General features: G+C 37.1%; 1 protein-coding gene across 1 annotated transcript in view; it reads left to right on the top strand.

The window, feature by feature from the left end:
* Positions 1 to 5,558: 5,558 nt before the first annotated feature.
* Positions 5,559 to 22,492, top strand: part of PEAK1 (pseudopodium enriched atypical kinase 1) — a 168,223-nt gene continuing 151,289 nt past the window's right edge. The window contains exons 1-2 of the mRNA XM_052659771.1: positions 5,559 to 5,622; positions 11,878 to 12,040. The gene's annotated coding sequence lies outside the window, so the exon portion shown is untranslated. The remainder of the gene's footprint in view (positions 5,623 to 11,877; positions 12,041 to 22,492) is intronic.

The raw sequence follows: 22,492 nt of genomic DNA, 5'->3' as shown, positions 1-22,492 counted from the left end.
TCTTTTTTCATTTCCTTTCAGTTTGGAGAACTTTCTTTATCCATTCTTTTAGGGCAAGTCAGCTAGCAATAAATTCTCTTAGCTTTCCTTTACCTAAGAATATCTTGATTTTCTCTTCATTCCTCAATGATATTTTTCTGGAGGAAAAATTCTGGGCTGACAGTTCTTTTTCTTTCAGCTCTTGAAAAAGATTGTGCCAGTTCCTTTTGGACTCTATGGCTTCTTATGAGAAATCCACTGATAGTCAAATTGGGTTTTCCCTGTAGGTAAAGGATCTTTTCTCTCTTGCTGCTTTTAAGATTTTTTTTCTTGTGTTTAGTTTTCAGAAGTTTGACTATGGTATGTCTTGTTGTGGATTTCTCTGAGTTTACTCTGAAGTTTGTTCAGCTTCTTGAATCTATAGGTTTATGTCTTTTGCCTATTTGGGGAAAATTTTTCAATCATATTTTTTCAAATAGTTTTTCAGCCTTGCTCTTTTTCGCCTCACTTCCAAGACTGTGATGACTTGAATATTTGAACTTTTGGTATAATTTCATGGTTCCCTGAGGCTCTGTTCATTTGCATTCATTCTATGTCCTTTATGTTATTTAGGATGGGTAACTTCTATTGTTTTATCTTTTTTAAAATTTATTTTAATTGGAGGCTATGTACTTTACAATTGTTTTATCTTTTAGTTACTGAGTTTTTTTCTTCTATCCTCTCCATTCTTTTGTTCAGCTCATCTATTGAATTTTTAATTTCAATTATTATAATTTCAGTTCTGTAATTTTATTCTTTGTATCTTCTATTTTTTATAATAATTTTATTCTTTGTATTTCTTTGCTAAGACCTTCTGTTTCTTAGACTTTCTATTTTTCTTTTCTTTCCAGTATGTTAGTCTCATTGAGTGGTTTTCAGTTAAAACCTGGACATTTATTTCATGAGACTTTACATTTTATTTCAGTTGAGCAGGCCTCTTTTGATAGTACTCTGACCAGATATTGCCAGCTAGAAATTTAAGTGCAGGGTACCACTTACCCTCCACTGACATTTGGGAGAAGACTGCTGTTATGTTTTAGTGGGAGTGGAAGTTCCAGCTCCCCACTAAGTCTCTAATGATACTAACTCTGCTGGGGAGATATCCACGAGGACAATTGTTGGGTTTTATGCTAAGTTTTGTTCAGCTTTGAAAGAAGATGTCAAGCTTTTTTAAAGTGAGGGTAAAAGTTTACATACCTGCGAGTAATGTCTGAACATTTCAGATATTTTAATTTTATCCTCTAGAACTTTCTAAAATAATGAAAACATTTTATATCAGCACTGTCCAGTACTGTAACCACTAGCCACGTGTGGTTGTTGAGCAGGTTAAATATGGCTAGTACATTTCAGCAAGTTAATTGTTTTACAATTTTATTCAGTTTATCAATTGAAATTTAAGTGACTGCACGTGGCTGTTGTATTAGAGAGTGCATGAAAGCAGCTCTACGTCTTCACCGGTATTTCAGGACCACAGCTGTGTATCCTTACCAGTATATCCGAATTCCTAAATTTAGCCATTTAATGAGTGTGAGCTGGTATCTTGTGGTTTTTATCATTTAATGTAATTACTGGCCACTTAGCTTTTCTAATGATGTTTTTAAAACAGAAGTTTTTAACTTTGATAGAGTATGGTTTATGAGGTGAAGTAAAGTATGGTTTACTATTTCCATATTTCTTTTTTTATATGGTTCATGCATTTGAATTTTTGCCCATCCTAAAGTAGTAAAAATAACTCTCCCTGTTTTCTTCTTGAAGCTTTGTAGTTTTACATTCTACTCTTAGGTTTATGATGTATTTTCATTTAGTCTTTTTACATATACAAAATCTTGTCACATAGAAGAAAAATTCATTTTTATTCCATATGAATATCCAGTTGATTCAGCAACATTTGTTGGAATTTTTTCTTCCTGCATTGAGTTACCATGGCACTTTTAAAAATTAATTGACCAAGTATTTTATAGTCTATTTTTGGATTTTCTGTTCGGTTCCAGTTTTCTATATGTTATCATTAGGCTTTTACCAAACTATGTGGATTGCTGCAATGTACCAAACTATATACCAAACTATGTGGATGTTAACTCCAGAAATCAGATATTGTCAGTGTTCATACTTTGTTCTTCATTTTTGGTTTTCATTTCTTATTTAATTCTACTGTGATAAGAGAGGAGAAGGCAATGGCACCCCACTCCAGTACTCTTGCCTGGAAAATCCCATGGGCGGAGGAGCCTGGTAGGCTGCAGTCCATGGGGTCGCAAAGAGTCAGACACGACTGAGCAACTTCATTTTCACTTTTCACTTTCACGCATTGGAGAAAGAAATGGCAACCCACTCCCGTGTTCTTGCCTGGAGAATCCCAGGGACGGGGGAGCCTGGTGGGCTGCCGTCTATGGGGTTGCACAGAGTTGGACACGACTGAAGCGACGCAGCAGCAGCAGCAGCAGCAGCAGTGATAAGAGAATGTACTATGTATAGTTTGTTTTTTTTTATTTGAATTTGTTAAGACTTACTCCTGGCTCAGCAGGTGGGCTCTCCTGGTAAATGTTTCATGGGCAGTATAAAAGTTTTTATTTTGTTGCTGTTGATTGGAATGTTCTATGAACATCAGTTCAGTTGAGAGTGCTGCTCAAGTGTTTGCTGGACTTTCAGTGTACCTGTTCTTTCAGGTACTGAGGGAGGAGTATTGATGTCTCCAACTGTTCTGGGTACTTGTTTGTTTCTCCCCTTAGGTCTATAAGTTTTTGTTCTGGTATTATGTACATACACATTTAGAATTATGCCTTCTTCCAAGTGAAGTGATCCCTTGATCATTATGAAATATCTCTCATTATCTCTGATGCTGTTTTTATTTTGTCTTCCATCTTCTCTGATATAAATGTGGCTATTTCTTAAGATCTTTGGTTTGCATGGTATATTTTCTATCCTATTATTTTTAAACTATTTCCTTATTTTAGTGTGAGACTCTCAGTGTATATTTAGTCTTGCTTTTTTCATGTCTTTTTATTGGAGAATTTAGATAATTTACATTTAAATGTATTTATTAATGTGGTCGGGTTTAAATCTACCATCTTGCCATTTGTTTTCTAATAACCATTTTTTTAATTAATTATACTTTTGGAATCCATTTAATTTTCTCTATTGTTTTATTCCTTTATTTGTTTATTTTGTTCTTCTCTTTATTTACTTATTTTAATAGTTGCTCTAGGATTTATAATATGCCTGTTATTCCATTCTATTATCAAATAATTTTATACCACTTTTTAAAAATAATGTAATACATTTAAGATAGTTATCTTCCTTTGTCTCACAGTCATCTTTTACTCTCTGAACTTCATTTTGGATAGATTATATTACTCTTCAAGTTCACTGATTTCTTTTTTTTCTGCCGTGAGTGCTTATTTTATCCAATGAAATTTTCATATATATATTATATATATATAAAACCAGTCCATCCTAAAGGAGATTAGTCCTGGGTGTTCATTGGAAGGACTGATGCTAAAGCTGAAACTCCAGTACTTTGGCCACCTCATGCGAAGGGTTGACTCATTAGAAAAGACCCTGATGCTAGGAGGGATTGAGGGCAGGAGGAGAAGGGGACGACAGAGGATGAGATGACTGGATGGCCTCACCAACTCAATGGACATGAGTTTAAGTGAACTCGGGGAGTTGGAGATGGACAGGGAGGCCTGGCGTGCTCCGATTCATGGGGTTGGAAAGAGTAGGACATGACTGAGCAACTGAACTGAACTGAACTGATATATATATATGTAATCTCTAGAAGTTCTCTTTGGGTATTTTGTAAAATATTTTAAAAATACTTCACTTTTCTCTTCACTATGTTCCTATTTTCGTTTATATGGTGCATACTCATAATGCCCCTTAAAAATGTCTTTACCTGTTAATTCTATCATGTCTGTCATTTCCGGTCTGTTGTGTTGACAGGTATTTTTCTGGTTATGGGCCACATTCTCATACTTCTTTGTGCATCCAGTAATTTCTAATTGAATGTCATATATTTGTGAATTTTACATGTTGAGTTTTTTATTTTTGTGGTATTCCTTTAAAGTGTATTAGATTTTTTTCTAGTAGGCATTTTAAATTGCTTATTCACTTGATCTTTCTAAGCTTCCAAGCTTCTTTCAGGAGGGTCTAGAGTAACTTTTATTCTAGGACTATTTTCCCCCCTGTTTCTGTATGTGGGCCTTCTGGGGTCATTTTTTAAAATTTAAATTTATTTATTTTAATTGGAGGCATTTTTAATAGCCAGGAATATTCAGTGAGGTTCATCCCCTCTTGCTGTAGGGGAACATGTTGAAATTTTGGCCCTGTGTCAGCTCTGAGAATTTTTTGTTTTAGAACTCCCTGGTAGCTTTTTTTCCTTAGAAGTTCTTCTTGGCTGGTCTCAAGAAATTTTACCCTTCTCATGTACAGGTTTTTATACAACTAAATATTCAAGGGAACCCTCATTTAAATTACTGGAACTCTTTCCCTGCTCTTTGGAACTCTACTCCATAAATTCTAGCTTCCTTGACCTCCTGGTACTGTTTTCTCTGTCTCCTTAAGTCAATAAGATTGCCAGGCTCTATTTTGGTTCTTTCTGCTATACTGGAGTTGCTTCCTGGCTGAGAGCCTTGGATGATGGTAGGGCTTGCCTTCTTTACTTCCCTTTTCGCAGGGACCATAAGTCCTACACTGCCTGTGTCTGAAAATAGTCCCCTCCTGTACTTTATACGGTGTTCTAGTTGTTTTCAGTGGGAGGATTATTCTGGACTGTTTACCTACTCAAGGCCTCAAAAGCAGAAGTTGAATCATTCTAGAATTAGTTTTAATGCTAAAACAGTTTATAAAATTCTGAAACTCTCAAGCAATTATTATTTTTTATATAACAACATTTTATTCACTTCTCAGAATTATTATAAATGATATTGTATCAACTGTTGAAACTATTAATTATTTTTCAATTCAGAGATTCCACTGCACACTTTAAATCAGAAGCTGACCCAAAGAAAATGATTTATCATGCCTAATAAATTTCATAAATCAGGAAAGTGGATTTTTGGGTATACAAAAATTCTCTCAATATTATGGCATAGTCATTTTAAATATAGGGCTGTTACTTAATATTTCACTAGAAACATGAAAGACTATTATACTGGGAGATAAGGACCAAAATGAACCATTTGATCTAGTATTTTAAAATGTAAATCCTATCATTGTAGAGCATAATCGTGTATTTTATATCAGGAAGTGGCAGATGTTGTCTGGGAACGGCCAGATAGCGTACGTTTTAGACTTTGTGGGCCATGCAGTCCTTGTTGCCACAGTTCAGCTCGCCCTTTGCAGTACGAAAGCAGCCACAGATGATGCATTTTTAAACGTGCTGGTTGTGTTCTGATAAAACTTCATCTATAGAAAATGAAATTTGAATTTCATGTAATTTTTACACCTCAAAATATTTTTATTCTTTTGATCTTTTTTCCCAGCTATTTTAACATGTAAAAACTACATTCTTGCCTTGCAGGTCATGCATAAATGGGTGGCTGGTCAGACTTGGCCCCTGACTCATAGCTTGACAGTCGCTGTGCTATACGATTAAAAAGCTCCCAGGTAAGCTGCAGAATACCTGTTGGACTGTTATGGTTTAATTCTTAGTAATACTTTTACTTAAACATTCTCTACTGTTAAAGGGCAAAGTAAATAAGATGGCACACTCCTGAGCCTGTAGGGCTTTGATAGATTTTTTAATGGCAAAGGTTATACCAGTGGTTCCTTAGTTAATGGAGAATTTGGGCTAATGCCTAGGTTACCGTACTGTCAAACTGGCACCTTTTCTCTTTTAAATTATGCAAGATTAAATTCATTCGTTCTTATTTTGTGTCAATATGCCTACCTTACTAACGTTTCAAGATTAGCATATATGTAACCTGAATTTAGTTATTTAGTGATGAAGTTGCCCTGTGCTCATAAACAAAAGGTCCCCCAGCATTATGTCATATTTTACTTAATGGTGTCCCCACTAACAGTCAGTTCAGTTCAGTCGCTCAGTTGTGTCCGACTCTTTGAGACCCCGTGTACTGCAGCACACCAGGCTTCTCTATCCATCACCAACTCCCGGAGTTTACTCAGACTCATGTCCATTGAGTCGGTGATGCCATCCAACAATTTCATCCTCTGTCGTCCCCTTCTCCTCCTGCCTTCAGTCTTTCCTAGCATCAGGGTCTTTTCAAATGAGTCACCTCTTTGCATCAGGTGGCCAGAGTATTGGACTTTCAGCTTCAAAATCAGCACTTCCAATGAATATTCAGGACTGATTTCCTTTAGGATGGACTGATTGGATCTCCTTGCAGTCCAAGGGACTCTCTTGAGTCTTCTCCAATTCCACAGTTCAAAAGCATCAATTCTTTGGTGCTCAGCTTTCTTTATAGTCCAACTCTCACATCCATACATGAAAAACCATAGCCTTGACTAGACAACTCTCACATCCATACATGGAAAAACCATAGCCTTGACTAGACGGACCTTTGTTGGCAACGTAATGTCTCTGCTTTTGGATATGCTATCTAGGTTGGTCATAACTTTTCTTCCAAGGAGTAAGCATCTTTTTATTTCATGGCTGCGATTACCATCTGCAGTGATTTTGGAGCCCAAAAAAGTAAAGTCTGCCACTGTTTCCACTGTTTCTCCATCTCTTTGCCATGAAGTGATGGAACCAGATGCCATGATCTTTGTTTTCTGAATGGTGAGCTTTAAGCCAACTTTTTCACTCTCCTCTTTCACGTTCATCAAAAAGCTCTTTAGTTCTTCTTCACTTTCTGCCATAAAGGTGGTGTCATCTGCATATCTGAGGTTATTGATATTTTTCCCAGCAATCTTGATTCCAGCTTGTGCTTCTTCCAGTTCAGCGTTTCTCATGATATACTCAGCATAGAAGTGAAATAAGCAGGGTGACAATATACAGCCTTGACGTACTCCTTTTCCTATTTGGAACCAGTCTGTTGTTCCATGTCCAGTTCTAACTGTTGCTTCCTGACCTGCATACAGAATTCTCAGGAGGCCTGCATACAGATTTCTCTGGTGACCTGGTATTCCCATCTCTTTCAGAATTTTCCACAGTTTATTGTGATCCACACAGTCAAAGGCTTTGGCATAGTCAATAAAGCAGAAATAGATGTTTTTCTGGAACTCTCTTGCTTTTTCCATGATCCAGCGGATGTTTGCAATTCAATCTCTGGTTCCTTTGCCTTTTCTAAAACCAGCTTGAACATCTGGAAGTTCACAGTTCACATATTGTTGAAGCCTGGCTTGGAGAATTTGGAGCATAACTTTGCTAGCATGTGTGATGAGTGCAATTGTGTGGTAGTTTGAGCATTCTTTGGCATTGCCTTTCTTTGGGATTGGAATGAAAACTGACCTTTTCCAGTCCTGTGGCCACTGCTGAGTTTTCCAAATTTGCTGGCATATTGAGTGCAGCACTTTCACAGCATCATCTTTCAGGATTTGAAATAGCTCAACTGGAATTCCATCACCTCCACTAGCTTTGTTCGTAGTGATGCTTCCTAAGGCCCACTTGACTTCACATTCCAGAATGTCTGGCTTTAGGTGAGTGATCACACCATCGTGATTATCTGGGTTGTGAAGATCTGTTTTTTACAGTTCTTCTGTGTATTCTTGCCACCTCTTCTTAATATCTTTGGCTTCTGTTAGGGCCATACCATTTCTGTCTTTTATTGAGCCCATCTTTGCATGAAATGGTCTCTTGGTGTCTCTGATTTTCTTGAAGAGATCTCTAGTCTTTCCCATTCTGTTGTTTTCCTCTATTTCTTTGCACTGATCGCTGAAGAAGGCTTTCTTATTTCTCCTTGCTATTCTTTGGAACTCTGCATTCAAATAGGTATATCTTTCCTTTTCTCCTTTGCTTTTCGCTTCTCTTCTTTTCACAGCTATTTGTAAGGTCTTCTTAGACAGCCAGTTTGCTTTTTCGCATTTCTTTTTCTCGGGGATGGTCTTGCTCTCTGTCTCCTGTACAATGTCACGAACCTCCGTCCATAGTTCATCAGGCACTCTGTCTCTCAGATCTAGTCGTTTAAATCTATTTCTCCCTTCCACTGTATAATCGTTAGGGATTTGATTTAGGTCATACCTGAATGGTCTAGTCATTTTCCCTACTCAAGATCTAGGGATTTTTCTTCTTCATAGTTTTGAGAATATACTTTTCCCTTCATTACCTTTGCTTCTTTATTGTCTTCCACGTATCCCTGTTAGCCAGTAAGCACACAAAATACATTTTAAAGCATAATCTCTTTTTTCCACCTAATGTAGCTTAGCGTGCTGGTCCAGTCCCCTCTTAGACTACTCAGAGTTTTTCTAATAGGTACAGCAGTATTGATACGTGCAGTGGATGGTTTTGTTCGGTTTTATATACAGTTATCCCTTGAATGATTGAAAGCAAAAGTGACAGTCGCTCAGTTGTGTCTGACTCTTTGCGACCCTATGGACTGTACCTTGCCAGGCTTCTCTGTCCATGGCTGATTCTCCAGGCAAGGATACTGGAGTGGGTATCCGTTTCCTTCTCCAGGGGATCTTTGCGACCCAGGGATCAAACATGGGTCTCCTGCATTGCACACAGATTCTTTACTGTCTGAACCACAAGGGAATCCTGTGAATGATTAAGAGTATTTTCCTTCGTTAAGGTTTATAATTGAAGTTGTTCTTTAGCAATGTGCAAAATCCAGTGCTGTCAAAGTTCTAGAAGAGAATTTAAGTATATGCTGCTGTTGCCTCAGTGAGTGGGTAGTAACATAGCTCCATATACCTTCAGGGAATACTTTTCATGTCTACATGTCTTCATGAAGCTTTCCCAACACTCTGGTACATCATCCAGGGGAGGGGAAAGCAGGGAATTCATTTCATTTTACATGCAGAGAGAGAATAATCTTTTCACTCAATTATAAAATAAGAATTGGTTCTGAAAGAAGCTTTGAAGTAATAGAAAATTGTCATCCAAAGAGAATTCATGTAGTAAGTTAAAAAAAAATAGGTTAAGAATTTTTAGTAATTGTTATTTTATTGTTGTTGTTACATAGGAGTCAATAGTTTTAAAATATGGCCAATTTTCACATGTATTTTGAGGGATATGGTACCTAAGAGATTTTTCTCAAAAATTCCTATTTCGTTATTTTGATAATTTAGGAACTTTCCCATGAGCATTATAAGTTTATTCCTGTCTTACAACATGTATGTCTTCCTATGTCTGGAAAATTCACCTCCTAAATTTTTCCATGTCTGGCTCATTTCAACCTGAGCATCATCTCTCCTGAGGGCCTTCCTTTATACACTGTCTCAAACAGCACCTCCACCTTCCCAGCCTGTAACACCCAGTTTTATTTTCTTCGATGTATTTATCACCATCTAAAATTAGTTTGTTCATTTACTGACTTCTCTCTCTGTATTAAAATGTTAGCTCTCTGAGAGGAGAAATCTTGCCTTCCCTATTGTCTGTCTATCTCTACTTCTTAGAACATTTCCTTTCATATAGTAGGCCTTAAGTGTAATTTATGTGGTTGGAAGGATGAATAAATGAAAGTATGCCTAAGGTGTGATTTGTAGGAATATCTGATAGGCTAATGTGTATAGTGAATCACCAAGAAGAAATACGAGTAACTTTACCCAAATTTATTTCACTATATAGAACTACTTTTTCTTTAAACATTTAGCTGTATCAGACGTCCACAGCAGACATTTTGGAAATGTGACTGATGTACTGATATATTCGGAGAAGGCAGTGGCACCCCACTCCAGTACTCTTGCCTGGAAAATCCCATGGACGGAGGAGCCTGGTAGGCTGCAGTCCATGGGGTCGCTAAGAGTCAGACACGACTGAGCGACTTCACTTTCACTTTTCACTTTCATGCTTTAGAGAAGGACATGGCAACCCACTCCAGTGTCTTCTTGCCTGGAGAATCCCAGGGACAGGGGAGCCTGGTGGGCTGCCATCTATGGTGTCGCACAGAATCGGACACGACTGAAGCGACTTAGCAGCAGCAGCAGTACTGATATATTAATTTTTTTCTTTTATATTATAATAATACCAAATTTATATGCAAATTATAAGAATGATACAGATAATTTTTCCTGAATGAGAGTGAGTTGCTGACATTATACAGCATCACCACTGAATACTCTAGAGTGCATTTCCTACAAAGACATTCTGCCACATAATCAGGATAAAATAATCACAATCAGGAATTCAATTGGTTGTTTGGTTACTACCATCTAACCTACAACCTACAATTGGTTGATTGGTTACTACCATCTAACATACAACCAGTTGTTCTGGAATTCAGTGGTGAACATCCCTAGAAAGGGGAGAGTAGGCACCCTCAAAATTTGCATGTCTTTCCTTTCAGATCTTTGGCTGATTACTTAGGTTCACATGTGGAGGAGACTCCATAGGGCCTAGTGGAAGGTAATAGCAGACATGAGAAGTTTTTGAGGGGATATTTCAAATTTGAAGTTTGAGTTCTACCAAACACAGCAGAATAAAGCATTCAGAAAAAGACTATTTCAAGGAATGTATGGTAGATTATAAGAGGGTAATAGATCACTGCATTAGGAAAGAGTAAGGCGTTGTAGGTTCTCATTTCAGTTTTGTCACTAACCAACACTTACCCATGGAAAATCACTTAACTTCTCTCACACAAAGTACTTTTCAAGGTTATCACTACTTGTATGTCTGTAAGTTCAATTTCTTTTCATACTCAAATTTCAAAATAAAATAGGCATTGATTGCATTTTTCTTCTTTAAAAACTCATAATGGAAACAAGAATAACTGATTTTGCCACTGTTTTTGTGATGCTGGGCTTTGAACAAACTCTGGGAAACAGTGAAAGAGGAAGCTGGCATCTTGCAGTCCATGGGGCTGTAGAGAGTCAGACATGACTTTAGTGCTATATATATATTTCTTGGTAATATTTCTGCTACATGACACTCATCATTGTTATACACCACTTGAAGTGATAGATATAAACACTGTAAGAATACTGGATATTGTTTTCATCATGAATAACCTAGCTATGTCAGAGTTAGATATTGTTTGATGTTGCACTAAAGTGTCCTTTTTAAAATGTGCCTTTGTTGTCTTAAAATCTATTGAAAGGTTCACTTCTACAGTATGTAAGTGCAATCTGGAATCATTTAAAAGTTTTCACATTATCTTTTTCTTTCTTAACTCTTCTAGTTATTTTCCTTGTATTTAGTGTTATAGAAAAAGCAAATGAGGAGTTGGGCCTGTTTAAACATACATGTAATAGGTGCTCTAGAGTCAGAAATAGATAGGAATTTATTATTTTAATCTTAAGTGATATTTTGTATGCCAAATTATAAATATATTTTATATTTAAACCTAAAGTAAAACTGTAAAATGGCTAGAGAAATTTTTGTAATTGGAGATTAATACACTTATATTTGACAGAGGCTGTATCAAAGTTGGATATTGTCACTTAGAATTGAATTTTTATGAAGGTGAAGTAGAATTTTATGTTTCGTATTCTTTTATTTGCAGCCAAAAATAGAAATATATGAAGATAATCAAATGAGTCTTGGAAAGCTGCAAATGCGTCAGTACTAGTTTGATTCATATAAGTTGCTTGATTCTTGGGTGTGTCATGGATAGTTCTTGAGTGTGTAAGATTCTATCCATGTCACTTCCTAAGTAAAGAAGTTACTTCCTAAACAAATATGTCCAATTTTAACTATTGAGTAAGGGTAAAATTAAGAATATCCTAAATGAAAGAAAATGTCCAATATATTTAAAACTAGTTTGCCTCTCCAGTTTAGCTCTATTTTGTGCTGTTCTCTTGCAGTAAACACCACTATCTTCAGAAAATAAGGAATGAGAGGCAAGGAAGAAAGGACATTCATTCATCTTGGAAGAACCCAAAGCACTTTGAAATTTAAAGGAATGTAATTATAGCTGCTAAAACCACCTTTGTCACCGAAATGGATGAAGTACTTCAAATTTAAATGGTAACCAGAATTCTCATATCATGTTTCCACCAAAAACTTTAGATCACTTGAAAGGATTTTTTTTTTAACTTTAAATATTTACCTTAACAAATACCAAAGTGCAGATAGCTGATAATTTTATAACTTATTTAGGATAGTTAGGATTTTATTTTCTCTTTAAATGCTTGACCCTGATATTAGCCAAAAGAATTGTTGTTTCTTCCCCCAGGTTATCAACTTCTTAACATAGAAACAGATAAGCTTATTTGAGTAAGAATATGGCATAGTATTAGTATACTTACAGGTCTATCCTTTGCCAAATATTTTTTCCTTTCATAAAAGCAACTCGGACAACATAAATGGTAATATTCTATCACATGTGAAATTGTTTTATAATCTTATTTTCTGAACTTTATTTCATATTGTTTTTTTAGTTTCCTTATGTGACATCTGGTCTCTTGATCTTTTTCCTTTCATATCTGACATCTTATTTTAATTTAATCTTTATTTTATCCTCTCCCCCTCCTCCTTCTCAGGAATTTAGGGTTATAAAAGACACCAGGTTTTAAGTATTCTGTCATTAAAAAAAAAAAAAAAGACACAAGGATCCAAAATGGAAAAGGAGAGAGAAGTTTGAAAAAATTGTAGAATTATTTCTTATTGTGAAATCACAGTGATTGTTACATTGTAAGTAGAGTGGAAAGCAATTATAGGAAGACTTAAAATTCTTTGTCAGTCTTCTCAAATCTCCTTGATCTTAGACCAAAATTGTTTCAACACATGTTTTGTAAAAACTCAAATGTTTGCAACTTTAATGGCATCCTAGTGAACAATTAGAACTTTTGTTCATTGGAAAAGTCTATTAATTTGGTTTTGAGGGATAACCGTTTGCGTACTTGAGTCATTGTGTCTTGGTAGTGAATGAACGCAGTTGAGCAAAACTAGGTCCTTACTGTGAAATCAGAACATGTGAAAAATCAAATATAGTCCTAATCAATGACTAATCCAAATGATTCTGAGGAGTGTAGGACCTATTATTTCAGGAAAATGATTTATATTGGTAAGTGTAACCCAGGATAAGTAGTATGTAAGGAATGTTCCCTGTGCTAACATTAACCTGGATAGGAAATACCTTAACACTGATTTTTTTAAATTCTCCAATTAATTGGTTAAACTTCTACTTATGGCATAGTTAGGAATTTCCATATGCTTGTCACTATCTCCCAGCGTTTAGCATTTTTAAAATATTGAGCAAATTCTTTCTAGTCCTCAACTATTAAAAAATTATACAAAGTTGAAGAAAGTAACTTTTGAAACGTAGCAAAACTTAAAGTGCTGAATATTCAGTTATACAAGGGAATAGTACATAGAAAGTCACTGGGGAATTCCCTGGAGGTCCAGTGCTTAGGACTCAGCACTTTCACTGCCCTGGGCCTGGGTTCTATCCCTGGTCAAGGACCCAAGATCCCGCAAGCCACGTGGTACAGCTAAAAGAAAAAAGAAAGTCAGCAAACTTCCATGTCTTCTCCACTAATCATCTAAGTTTTCTTTATCCATTTGATTGTATCTGATTCTATAACCTCATATAACCACAGCTTCATTAATGAACCCAAAACAAACAATATTGTCAAAGTTTTTATTGTGATACATTTACCACTCCTTACCAAATTTTATTTCCATTTAAATTCATCTCTCAGTGATTTGGAGGGCTTCCCTTGTGGGTCAGATGGTCATGAATGTGCCTATAATCCAGGAGACCCGAGCTCAATCTCTGGGTGGAGAAGATTCCCTGGAGAATGAAATGGCAACCCATTCCAGTATTCATGCCTGGAGAATTCCATGGACAGAGGAGCCTGCTGGGGTATAGTCCATGGGGTTGCAGAGTCAGACATGACTGAGCGACTAACCCTCCCTTTCACAGTGATTTTTGGTAACCATGGATAGGATCATTGAAATCCACAGGGAGTGGCTTTTTCTAATCAAATAATTTCACTTTTTTCACTACTAAATTTGTTTTTAAGGGTCATAGTATTCACTTCAGTTCAGTCGCTCAGTCGTGTCCAACTCTTTGCGACCCCATGAATCGCAGCACGCCAGGCCTGCCTGTCCATCTCAACTCCCGGAGTTCATTCAGACTCACGTCCATCGAGTCAGTGATGCCATCCAGCCATCTCATCCTCGGTCGTCCCCTTCTCCTCCTGCCCCCAGTCCCTTCCAGCATCACAGTCTTTTCCAATGAGTCAACTCTTCGCATGAGGTGGCCAAAGTACTGGAGTTTCAGCTTCAGCATCATTCCTTCCAAAGAAATCCCAGGGCTGATCTCCTTCAGAATGGACTGGTTGGATCTCTTTGCAGTCCAAGGGACTCTCAAGAGTCTTCTCCAACACCACAGTTCAAAAGCATCAATTCTTCGGCACTCAGCCTTCTTCACAGTCCAACTCTCACATCCATACATGACCACAGGAAAAACCATAGCCTTGACTAGACGGACCTTAGTCGGCAAAGTAATGTCTCTGCTTTTGAATATGCTATCTAGGTTGGTCATAACTTTTCTTCCAAGGAGTAAGCGTCTTTTAATTTCATGGCTGCAATCACTATCTGCAGTGATTTTGGAGCCCAAAAATATTAAGTCTGACATTGTTCCCACTGTTTCCCCATCTATTTCCCATGAAGTGACAGGACCGGATGCCATGATCTTCGTTTTCTGAATGGTGAGCTTTAAGCCAACTTTTTCACTCTCCTCTTTCACTTTCATCAAGAGGCTTTGAGTTCCTCTTCACTTTCTGCCATAAGGGTGGTGTCATCTGCATATCTGAGGTTATTGATATTTCTCCCAGCAATCTTGATTCCAGCTTGTGTTTCTTCCAGCCTAGCGTTTCTCATGATGTACTCTGCATATAAGTTAAATAAGGAGGGTGACAATATACAGCCTTGACGTACTCCTTTTCCTATTTGGAACCAGTCTGTCGTTCCATGTCCAGTTCTAACTGTTGCTTCCTGACCTGCATACAGATTTCTCAAGAGGCAGGTCAGGTGGTCTGGTATTCCCATTTCTCTCAGAATTTTCCACAGTTTATTGTGATCCACACAGTCAAAGGCTTTGGCATAGTCAAATTTTGAGCATTACGTTACTAGTGTGTGAGATGAGTGCAATTGTGCGGTAGTTTGAGCATTGTTTAGCATTGCCTTTCTTTGGGACTGGAATGAAAACTGACCTTTTAGAACTTGACCTCTCTACAAAATAAAAATATTGCCTTCATTCTCCCATCAAGTCCAGTTCAGAAGTCATGTAATTCACATGCAGGAGACTACCTGAATTACATATTACTTATTTTTTCTGGTCCCATCTAAGCTGAGTGCCTCCAGAATCCTAAATCTATTGTGGCTTTTGTTGAGGGAATGGAATCAGGCTTCTGACTGTGCAACTGACAGAACTAAATTAGAAATTCACATTTCTAACTGTACAAACTATCATGGCCACCCTGAGTAGGCTAAAATTTAAAAGATAATGTTCTAGCTATGTTATAGTTGAATTGAACACCCAGTTTTATCTAAGTTCATTAGCTTAAAATTATGATTCTTGGGGATAGAGTATATTCTTGCAGATGGTAAGACCACTGCAAATAATGTATCTATAAAGAATCTTAAACTCATAAAGCTTAATAGGCTTCTTTTAGGAAAACTGTCCTTATGGAGGGAAGCCTAGGTATAATTTGCCCAGACAAATAAGAATTTATCACAATAGTAATTAATGTGTACTGAGTGATTACCATACGTGAAGCATTGGGATTTGTGTTTAATATGCATTATCTGAGACTTCACCACTCTATTTGACATAAGTCATATTATTAAATATCTCCGTCCTACATATGAGGAAACCCATTCTCAGAGAAGTTATTTAAATTGCCCTGCATCAAGTTGCTAGTTCAATGTAGAGTCAGCTCCATAACCTGAACTCTTAACCAGGAGTTTATTCTAGTTTATAAACATTTAATACTTCAAAACTTCAACTTGTTAAAATTTTTATTTACCCAGTGGCAGATAAGGAGAGGTCTTATTAGCAGCATTCTCATTTCAGTTTTGTGAAATTATGTTCCTTAAGATACTGTTTTTCTTTTACAACATCCATTTTATTCTATCTGTGATTTCTCATTGTTCTGATTATGTTCTTAAAGTAGTAGTTATTATTTAATAGAAAAGATACTTGAAGGTGATATCATTAGACCCACATTTATCTGAGATAGAGACAGAGAACAGAGAAGGGAAACATAGGTGAGAAAAAAATGTAAAACTGGCCTGTTTATTCAGCTGTCCTCCCTTAAAGTCTTACGTGCCTTTCTCTTTATCCTAAGAACATTCTTCATTGTTTTTCAGTCTCAGTAGCTGATACTATTACTAAAAACAAAAATAGTAGTGAATTTGGAGACGAGCTCATCTTGAAGTTTTGTTTTATATTGGAGCATAGTTTATTAACAGTATAGTTTCAGGTGTACAGCAAAGTGATTCAGTTACACATATACATGTATCTGTTCTTTTTCAGGTTATTTTCCCGTTTACGTTATTACAGAATATTGATCAGAGTTTCCTGTGCTGTAGTACCTCCTTGTTGGTTATCTATTTCGATACAGTAGTGGCATACATTTTCTGTTAAATTCATATATAGTCTTTTTCAAATAGGTAGTTCTTATTCTAATCGTAGAAAACGTCCCTGATAGCTCAGTTGGTAAAGAATCCATCTGCAATGCAGGAGATCCCAGGTCAATTGCTGGGATGGGAAGATCCGCTGGAGAAGGGATAGATACCCACTCCAGTATTCTAGGGCTTCCCTTGTGGCCCAGCTGGTAAAGAATCTGCCCGCAATGCAGGAGACCTGGGTTCAGTCCCTGGGTTGGGAAGATCCCCTGGAGAAGGGAAAGGTGAAATAGTTTTTTCATGTCTTTTGCCCATTTTTGAATTGATTGTTTTAACTGTTGAGTTCTGAGAGTCCTTAAGTATTCTTACCCACTCCAGTATTCTGGGCTGGAGAATTCCTGGACTGTATACGCCATGGGGTTGTAAAGAGTCAGACAGGGCTGAGCACTTTCACTAAGTACATTAACCTGTTATCAAGGTTTAAGATGATAAAACTTATCAAGACTCAGCATATTAAAGATATCAGTTCAGTTCAGTTCAGTCACTCAATCATGTCCGACTCTTTGCGACCCCATGAATCACAGCACACCAGGCCTCCCTGTTCATCACCAACTCCCGGAGTTTACCCAAACTCATGTCCATCGAGTTGGTGATGCCATCCAGCCATCTCATCCTCTGTCGTCCCCTTCTCCTTCTGTCCCCAACCCTTCCCAGCATCAGAGTCTTTTCCAGTAAGTCAACTCTTCGCATGAGGTGGCCGAAGTATTGGAGTTTCAGCTTCAGCATCATTCCTTCCAATGAACACCCAGGACTGATCTCCTTTAGAATGAACTGGTTGGACCTCCTTGCAGTCCAAGGGACTCTCAAAAGTCTTCTCCAACACCACAGTTCAAAAGCATCAATTCTTTGGCGCTCAGCCTTCTTCACAGTCCAACTCTCACATCCATACATGACCACTGGGAAAACCATAGCCTTGACTAGACGGACCTTTGTTGACAAAGTAATGTCTCTGCTTTTGAATATGCTATCTAGGTTGGTCATAACTTTCCTTCCAAGGATTAAGTGTCTTTTAATTTCATGGCTGCAATCACCATCTGCAGTGATTTTGGAGCCCTAAAAAATAAAGTCTGACACTGTTTCCACTGTTTCCCCATCTATTTCCCATGAAGTTATGGGACTAGATGCCATGATCTTCGTTTTCTGAATGTTGAGCTTTAAGCCAACTTTTTCACTCTCCTCTTTCACTTTCAAGAGGCTTTTTAGTTCCTCTTCACTTTCTGCCATAAGGGTGGTGTCATCTGCATATCTGAGGTTATTGATATTTTTCCCAGCAGTCTTGATTCCAGCTTGTGCTTCTTTCAGCCCAGCGTTTCTCATGATGTACTCTGCATATAAGTTAAATAAGCAGGGTGACAGTATATAGCCTTGACATACTCCTTTTTCTATTTGGAACCAGTCTGTTGTTCCATGTCCAGTTCTAACTATTGCTTCCTGACCTGCATACAGATTTCTCAAGAGGCAGGTCAGGTGGTCTGGTATTTCCATCTCTTTCAGAATTTTCCACAGTTTATTGTGATGCACACAGTCAAAGGCTTTGGCATAGTCAATAAAGCAGAAATCAGTTGTCCCTAAATTGATGTATAGGCTTAAGTCAACTCCTAAAATCCTGGCAAAATTTTTAAAATTTATGTGGAAAGGCAAAGAAATTTGAACAGCTAAAATGACTTTGAAAAATAAGGAAATGGAAGGAACCACTCTACCTGATTGCAAAACTTACATGGCCACAATACTCAAGACTGGTATTAGCGTTAGGATAGACACATAAATCAGTAACAGAGTAGATAACCCAGAATAGCCCCACACAAGTATAGCTGGCTGATTTTTTTTTTTTTTTTTAATGAAAGTGTAAAGGCAATTCAATGGAGAATGGACTGTCTTTTTATCAAATAGTGCAGGAGCCGCATGGCGCTAGTGGTAAAGAATCCTCCTGTCTATACAGGAGACACAAGAGAGGCGGGTTCATCCCTGGGTCAGAAAGATCTCCTTTAGTAGGAAATGGCACCTCACTCCAGTATTCTTGCCTAGAAAATTCCATAGGCAGAGGAGCCTTGTGGGCTAGAGTCCAGGGGGCTGCAAAGAGCTGGACATGACTGAGCAACTGAGGACACTTGAATATTCATAGAAAAGAAAAGAAAGCCTAATTCTCACCTAAATTCTCAGCCTAAATTCTCACCTTATACGAAAATTAACTTAAAATGAATCATAGATTTAAATGTAAAACTAGAAAACTTTTTAGAAGTTTTATGTAGGAGAAAATCTTTTTTTGTTTTCTTGTTTTTAATTGGGGGGAAATTGCTTTACAGTGTTGTGTTGGTTTCTGCCATACAACACAAATCAGCTATAATTATGCATATATCTCCTCCCTCTTGAGTTTATCCTCTCCTCCTCCATCCCATCCCTCTGGGTCATCACAGAGCACCAGGATGGGTTCCCTGTGAGAAAATCTTCAGGATCTGGAGGTTAGTGAAGAATAGTTAGGACAGCAAAGCATAACCATAAAAGAAAGAAAAATGGATAAGTCAGGCTTGATCAAAATTTAAAACTCTTACTCTGTAGAAGACCTCATTAAAAGGATGAGAAGACAAAAGAGTCATATGTAGAATACTTAAGGACCCTCAAAACTCAACAGTTAAAACAATCAATTCAAAAATGGGCAAAAGACATGAAGAACTACTTCACCAAAGAGGATATACTCTTAATAGTAGTGGCAGAGAAGTGCATTGAAAAGATATTCAATATCACTTGCTATTAGGGAAATGAAAATTTATGCCATGGTTAGTTATCACTGTATACCTGTTAGAATAGCCAAAATAAAAAATAACAATGCTTAATACTGATGAGGATACAAAGAAACTAGATCTTTCACGTATTACTGGTAGGAATATGAAACAGAACAGGCACTGGAAAATAACTTGATAGTTTCTTTTAAAACTAAATGTACACTTACCAGCAATCCTACTGTTGGGCATTACACCCAGTAAAATGAGAACTTAGGTTCACACAAAAACATGTGCCTTATTGTTCATACCAGCTTTATTTGTAATAGCCATGGATTATACCAACCAACATGTCCTACAATAGGTAAATGGCTAAACAAACTGTGGTACATCCATACTATGGAGTACAATAACAGCAATAAAAAGGAATGATCTACTGATATATATCACAGCTTGGATGGATCTCAAGGACATAAGGCCACATGATGTGTGTGTGATTCCATTTATGTGACATTCTCAAAATGACACAATTATGATGATGGAGAACAGACATTTGTTGCCAGAGATTTGGGAAGATTGGGTGTGACTATAAAGAGATAGCACCAAGGAATATCTTTGCAGTGATGGAATAGTTTGTATCTTGATTATGATAGCTAGAGTAATCCACATGTGTCATGAAATAACATTGACTATACATCCATTATACCCATGTCAGTTTCCTGGTCTTGATATTGTATTATATTTATATAAGATGTGACTGTTGGGGCAAACTTTCAAGGGTGAATGGGGCTTCTCTGTACTATCTTTGCAACTTCCGGTAACTCTTCTGTTTCAAAATAAAAAGGTAAAAAAATAACCCTATTTTAATTAATATGTATGGTCCAGAAAATTCAGTCCTGTAAAATGCAACGTTATGCTGCTGCTGCTGCTGCTAAGTCACTTCATTCGTGTCCGACTCTGTGCGACCCCATAGACGTTATGCTACTTGTGGATTAGTGAAATGACTAGGTTGAGCTACACTAGAACCTAGTTAGAAGCTCTGAGGGTGTGGCTTTGAGCTCCAAATCTACCTCCACCCCCAACCTCCCCATCCCATCTGGTAGCAGTTGTCTGCTTTGGTTTTAATATTGCCAAGGGCATTTCTTATGGCTGGCTGGTGGACTCCCAGGACAATCCCATTGATTCAAAGAATCTCCCAGTTAACAACTGTTTCATGAGCCACACCTAGGGAGACTGATCCAAGAAAGTACTAGGAGTGCTGAGATCTACCCTCCTGCTTCCTTAGGTTCCTGGGAGGGATTGCTGGCTATTTTTTACCAGGTTCTCTCTCCCCTCCATTGTATCATACTATCCCTCTTCTACCATAGGAACTATAAACATCCTTATTTGAGAACAAGGTGTTGAATCGACTGTTACAGCTAAGTGCATATTATCCAAACATGTATATGATAAAATGTTCCCCTTTTTGTAAGTTTTCAGTCCAAGGTTTAGTGTATCTTATGTTTCTGAGATTTTGCTTATGAAGAGTGTTTTATGTCCTTTGTAAAAAGCTATTGAGCCAAGCTTGCAATAATATGAGGAAAAATAATAGAAGAACCAGAAAAGTTATGTTATCCTTGCTTTCTAAACTAAAGGGCATAAAATTTGAAATGATCTGCAGATTCTTTTGGAAAGAATATTAAGCAATCATCTGGGTTATACCCCTACCATATAGTGGGACGATCAACATATCTGACTGATGGAGTAATTCCATGCCATTTTACATACTGACTTCATTCATAATCATTTCATCACATATTTACTTGGGGAAGACAATATTTGCAATAGATAAAAAATTTGAATTTACTTTGCGCTAACATTAAGTTTAAGTGATTTGTGTATATTATCTCTCTCTTGGAGAAGGAAATGACAACCCACTCCAGTATTCTTGCCTGGAGAATCCCATGGACGGAGGAGCCTGGTGGGCTACAGTCCATGGGGTCGCTGTGAGGGTACATGGGATACAAAGAAGAGTAGATGCAGGTGCCGGCATCTGTCTCTCTAACAGAGCAGACAAACATGTAAGTAGCAGTGTTCAAGAGATTAATGGGAATATGAGGACAGAGCTGTGACAGTGCTTTTTCTGTTTGGGAAGGGTGAGGAAAGACTTCCCAAAGCACAAATGAATCCTACTGCTGAATGTTACTGGTTAATAGGATTTTACTACCAGGGAACAAGCTAGAGGAAAAGAGTATTCCTGTTCTAGGCAAAAGGAATAACATGTGCAGAGATTTACTTCCTTTAGAAGAAAAAAAGACATAGACTTTTAAAGTTGAAGAGGTTATCCAAGGTATTTTATTTTGACATACTTACTTCATATAAAATTAAATGGAAGCTCTTGAAGGTAAATCTATTTATCCAGTATTTCTCAGAAATTACAGTATCACTTGAAATATTCTTTGAAATACAAATGAACTATGTAGTTCAGAACACATTTTGGTCATTATATTACTCTATTCCACAAAAGAAGGTGCTTCCTTGTGTTTTCTTTGCTTAGAAATCTGCTTTACTTTCAAGCTAAAATGTAATTAGGTATTATTTCTATTTCTCTTAAAATTTTTTATTATTAAAAATTCTAACAATTCAGAAAAAATCGGAATAATATTAAAAACATCTTTATCTTACCACCAAGAATTAATTGAACGCTAACATTTCCACCCCCCCCCCTTTTTTTTTAAAGAAATAAAACAATTTAGGAACAATTGAAATCCTCTCTGTATCTTTCTCCAATCTTATTCTTGTCATCCTTTTCTGGAGAAAATGCTGTGAGGTTGGTGAATATATATTCTTATGTATGTACCCATAAACAACATGAAATGTAAATAATGATATAATAGATGTACTTTTTCCATCTTTCATGATGTGTGGTATTCATTTAAATGCATTTTTTCATATGAACTCAAAATAAAACATAGCACAGGTGAGTGGACAACATACTATAGTTAATAGTAGAGATTTCTCAAGCCTCTCCTGCCTTCCAGGATGGTCTCCACTCTGTCTATGGAGTGTGTTTCTTTAGATAAAC

The sequence above is a fragment of the Budorcas taxicolor genome, chromosome 21, assembly GCF_023091745.1.
Source record: "Budorcas taxicolor isolate Tak-1 chromosome 21, Takin1.1, whole genome shotgun sequence".
Taxonomy (NCBI): Eukaryota; Metazoa; Chordata; class Mammalia; order Artiodactyla; family Bovidae; genus Budorcas; species Budorcas taxicolor.
Note: the sequence above shows the minus strand (reverse complement) of the source record. Positions and strands in the feature narration are given on the sequence as shown.